This window comes from Anas acuta, chromosome 1 (genome assembly GCF_963932015.1).
Source record: "Anas acuta chromosome 1, bAnaAcu1.1, whole genome shotgun sequence".
Taxonomy (NCBI): Eukaryota; Metazoa; Chordata; class Aves; order Anseriformes; family Anatidae; genus Anas; species Anas acuta.
In genome coordinates this window covers 91433180-91438702 of record NC_088979.1, presented here as the reverse complement: position 1 = coordinate 91438702, position 5523 = coordinate 91433180, and positions in this window count along the sequence as shown.

Genomic DNA, 5523 nt, shown 5'->3' with positions numbered 1-5523 from the left:
ATGAAAGCTGTTTTCCTTTCAGCACAAATGCTGAAGTTACTCCGTTGCTTGGGGACAAGAGGGTCCTTCTATGTCCATTAATCCTCTTCTACATTTGCAGACCCGCAGCTGAAAAAGAAGCTGGCTGTATACCCATCAAGTCTAGATTTGGGGTAAAAGTGAAGTTAAATCCAAATGCTAAATTAAAGGTTTAAGTCTTGAATTTGTCACCAAAGGAACTCTGATAAGTGGATCTTCCACTGGATCTGAAGAAGAAAAGCTAGTCTTGTTGTTTACCTTTGCTGGGGTCAGGGCTAGGAAAGTGTATTTACAAGTTGAAGTTATCCACTCTCTGCAAGTTCTGATCCTGCTTTGACCTATTTTCAATGTGGAAAGATTATGGTTTCATTTTTATCTATCTGAAGACACTCCTAGGAGGTATAAAGCACCACTGCAGCACTTGCAGCTTGAGATAGCCATGGAAACAGGAGACTGGGAGAGGCAGTTGCAGCAGGCAAGAAATGTGCCAGGGTAACAAGCAAGAGATTTCATTTCTCTGTATGTCCTTGCTCCTTGTGTAATGGGTTCAGCTTCAGGAACAGATTCTGACTCTGTTTGTATCCTAATGCTTCAAGAATTGCATATTTACAAACAAAGGAAAAATATGAAAAATATACACATGTAATCTTTACTTCATGTAGTAAAAAAAAAAAGTGATGGAAACCTCTTTTACTGATGATAAAAGTGACCGCAAATACTCCTTTTTGTGTCAATTATTGATATTTATGCAAATTAATGGTGCTTAAATATTACATTAAGTGAAACAGTTCATAGCAAAATACATTGATAAAAAATGTGTGTCTATGGTACATCTATGTGCCTCAGTGCAAACTCTATCTCATTTTTATACACGCAATTTGTAAATATGTTTTTATATATACATTATTCCACACAGCAAAAATCTGATTTCCAGTAATGAATTTCTCCTTAACTCTCACTTTTAGTTTTAAAACTTTGTGTTTTAATTGTTTTCAGAGTCAATATTACCTTAGCATTTAACATCTTACTGAAAACATTTCTTTCATTATTGCTTGCCTTGTAATGTTACATATTTATTTAAAAAGCATATATCCTTAAAGGTCTTTAAATTCCTTTTTATGAAAAATAGGATTTTTGAAAATTGTCTTTAGAATTTTGTACCTACAGTAAAGCTTAGCTAGATAAATTTTTGCTATAAGTCCTGGAAATTTGACTAGTAAGAACAAAATATAAAGATGATCAGCATCTCAAAGTTTTTACATAACCCCCAGAATGAGTATGAATGTAGAGCATTTTGTAGCCCCATATGTAAAATGACTCAAAAGTCATGCTTCTATTTCTCTCCTAGCATAAACTATTCATGACAATTTTCTTAGTAACCCAACATTGTGATTAATGAATTGCACCTTATTTTGTTCCCATTTTACACGTTCTGTCTCATTCACATCTGAGGTTGGGAATGAAAAAGCACTTGGAAGATGCTAACTGCAGTGTTGGTGTCAGGGTGGCTGGCAGCATTCTGCAACAGGGAGCAGTCGGGTGAGGTACAAATGGCTGCTGCCGGGGCTGCTGCATCCTCCTGGTTTCCACAGGGAGAGGTGTCCCGTGTAGGTCATTGCATCTGCAAGCCTTAACTCTTCTGATCTGGATAAAGAAAAGTATTTGTGGTTGCACAACAGGTGTTTTGGGTGAAGCTCCAGTCCTACCACGATGACTTGCAGACCCCCTGCTCCTGCGTGGGCTCTTCTCCATGGGCTGCAGCTCTGGCCCGGGGCCTGCTCCTGCAGGGGCTCTCCATGGGCCACAGCCTCCTCCAGGCCACATCCACCTGTTCCACCAGGGGCTCCTCCATGGGCTGCAGCATGGAGATCTGCTCCATGTGGGACCCATGGGCTGCAGGGGGACAGCCTGCTCCACCAGGGGCCTCTCCACAGGCTGCAGGGGAACTGCTGCTGCCTGCCTGGAGCACCTCCTGCCCTCCTGCTGCACTGACCTTGGCATCTTCAGGGCTGCTTCTCACTCCTCTCTCCCAGCTGCTGTCACACAGAAGGTTTTGTTGTTGTTGTTTGTTTGTTTGTTTCCATTTCTTAAATTTACTCTCACAGAGGCACGAACAGCATCGCTTATTTGGCTCTGTTCTGTGCAGAAGTGGGGCCTGTATCTAACACGGGGCAGCTTCTGGATTCTTCTTGAAGAAGTCACCCCTATGGCTTCTGCTACCAAAACCTTTCCACGTAAACCCACTACACTATGACAGGGGATGCAACACTGGCCACTGTTGGTCTGCATATGTTTGCTTCCTGGGGACACAGCAGTAGTTCAGAAAAAGACAGGCTTGTGCATTTTTTCTCGAGTTATGTGCTGATAGAAAGCTATGAAGGATTTTATACTATATCTAGCACAAAACACAAAGAGGTAGGGTGTCTAATACTGCATTTAAAGCTAGGGTGATATTTTTTCCAGGACCAAGAACTTAAAGTTTTTTTTTTTGTTTTTTTTTTTTTTTTTCCTTTTCAGAAGCTGCAAATATTGGCTGATATTAGATGATATTTATTGAATACATATTAGGGATATTTCTATGCAGTTTATTCATGAAGGGAACTCATACCCTCTTCAGCTATGGAGAAAGAATGGCAGTGAGTTTTTCGAGCTACCTGTCCCTTGTTTCTGAACTATTCATCTACCTCTGTGTCTGGGCCAATTCTTCTGCCATGGCTGCAGATATAAATCTCTGCTGTCATTGAAGCTAGGCTGTTGTATAAAAGTAGCAAGAAGGGAGAGGAAATAAAGCCTGATCACTGGAGCTGAAACTGAGTCTCTTTCTTTCCCCTTATTCTATATTTGCAATCACAATTTTTAAATTCAGTGCAACAGACCACATTACAGAAGGGTCATGAAAAGATATTTTACGATTTCGAAATGATAAGTAACGAAATAGAGAAAATTACTCCTAGAAAAGATACTGTTAAGCTGGAACAAGCAGTTCTTGGTTCCCTTTCCAGTAGTCATTTCATGACTTGGACATCAATTTATAAGATTCATAGCTGTATTTTAGCACAGATGACAAGACCGTTCTAAATTTTTTTAGAGCATATAGGGAACTCTATAAGCAGAAGTACTTTCCCAGCATAAAAGGAAGGGACCTTGCACCTTGTAAGATTTGTGTCTGCATGTAGGCAGTTGCTATGCTGCCTTCCCCTCCGTGGAGCAGAGCCAGTGTTGGTGATGCAGGGAGGCCTTGTGGAAAGCACGACAGAGGCAGAAGGCCACGCACTCTCCGTGACTCAGCTTATCTTCTTGCTCACAGTGTCCTTGCACCACAGTCACACTCTTTAATTTTTCATTATTCATAGTGAGACCCCTCTTATGGAGAGAAATACAAAGAAGTAGGTTTTGATTAAAAAAATCAGATAAACTTAAAAAGATAAGGAATAATAGAAGTCCATTGATAAAAGAGAAAAAGAACCATTATTTTACAGATTAATTCCAGGTCTCTCTGAGAGGATAAATGTTCCCCACTGTACATCTTCATTGCTCAAGCCATAAAATTAGGATAATTTCATAATACTTCAGCTAATAGATATTAGTGTTTCTCTCAGAAAACAGCAAGTAATACTGTCAAAATAATAAAGGTGCTTAGAAGGTCACGTAAACCAAGTGAGCTGTGCTTAACTTCAGCATTTTGTCTCCGGAGATTTTGTCAGACAGTCTTATTTCTCTTGTTATCATTTTACTTAGATAGCTTCACAGGTATCCTATAATTCCCACTTGATCACACAAGATTACCTAGTGTGAAGCTGCATCCAGAAAGCCTTGCTGACAATCCAGCACAGGAGTCTTACGTACAGTGCATATCCCAGAGCTCATCCAGCAGCTTCTGGAGAGGGGTGTGCTCAGTGCTAGTCGGTGGGTTTGGTTAGGGAGGTGGTCCCGGAGAGTATAGGACATCCTGGGGCAAATATCCTGGGGCATCCTGGGGCAGGTCACAGGTTGAGGAGTGCCAAAAATGTATCAATTTATCTACTTATTAAGTATGAAAGAGAATATGTACAGACCTCAGTAAAATGTGCAAAAAGTTTTGTATTCAGTAACGGACACTTGAAAGATTTATAAAGCCTCACCCAGCCTTGAAGAGAGAATCTGAAGTACAGATTATTCAGTTTGGATGATAAGAAGTTCACAGTACCAGCAGGTTATAGCTTCAGTTTCAAGGAAGAAGATTATCTTCTTTTTGTCCATACTGAGAAATGATACTCAGTGGTAGCTAAACTCACGTCAGATTCCTTGTGATGTTCCTCTTGATTTCCCTTGGCTTCTTTGAATCTTCCCTCTCCTGTTTTTATTATGACTTCTCTCTGCTTTCCAGGGCATTATTTTATCTTTCCTCTGGCTCTTATGTAGGGGTCTCTCTATACTTTCTGTCTGCATCATACTCTCCAGAAAGGTTCCTGCAGATAAAGAATTGTCTTGGTTGTGTGGATGGACAGAAAGGTTTGTGTATTTAAGAGGCTAGGGCATATGACCTAGAAATTTAATTCTCTGTCCTAGATCTGGCCTGCCTCCCTGTCATCTCTTGGGAACTTTCCACTGACATTCCAAGCTCAGTATTTTAAAAACAAATTTCTTAGTTCTCTTCCTAACTCCTCTCCACTGCCACTTTCTAACTTTCTTTGGATGATCCCATTATCCTGCATGTCACTTAGCCTTGTTAACTGGCTGTTGCCTGAATTTTCTCTCAGCTCTCACATCAAGACTATGCAAGACTTCTCCCCACAACATGTCAGAGATATAGCCTTTTTTATCCATCCATGCAACTGAAATTCTTGTCTAGGGTCTAAGATGTCACTTCACATCTCTAGCAAAGGCAGCCTTTCTACCTCTCAACCATCCAGAATGCTGGTGTACACCTGATTTTCCCAACCTACCACCTTAACTCTAGTGCTCTTGTCTTTATAAGTCCATGTTAACCCTTTAGTGTACTCTTTTTCCACTTTTTTTTTTTTCAAGGTTCCTTCTTGTGACTTCCCAACATCTAAAAGTCAACTTCTGATTGGTCCCACTATCACTCTCCATCACCTGTCTTTTACCTTTTCAAACAAATATTTTTATATTATTTTTTCTTTCCTTCTTCTGGTCTTTGGAAAAGGCTGCCTCGTAAAGGTCCTTTTTATTCCCCTTCAATCCTTCCTCAACATTCTCCTTGGCTGAAACATCTATAAAAATTGACAATGAATACACTTCTACCATTCTTGTACCACTGCCTGTGTTAATTGTCTCCTGAAGTCCTTCCACACTTCCAACTAACTGCATTCATTTCCTCTCACATCTTAAATTGTAGATCCAACAGGTCAGAAATTATGGCTTTATTCTGTGTTTGTCCAGCACTGTGATGTGTGCTCAAAAAGTAATTGACCCTTGTGTCAGCATCTTATCAAGGCAATTTTAAAAAGGGCAGTTTCAGTCCATCCCTTATCGCCAGGATTTTTGCTAAAATTAATAGCTGAG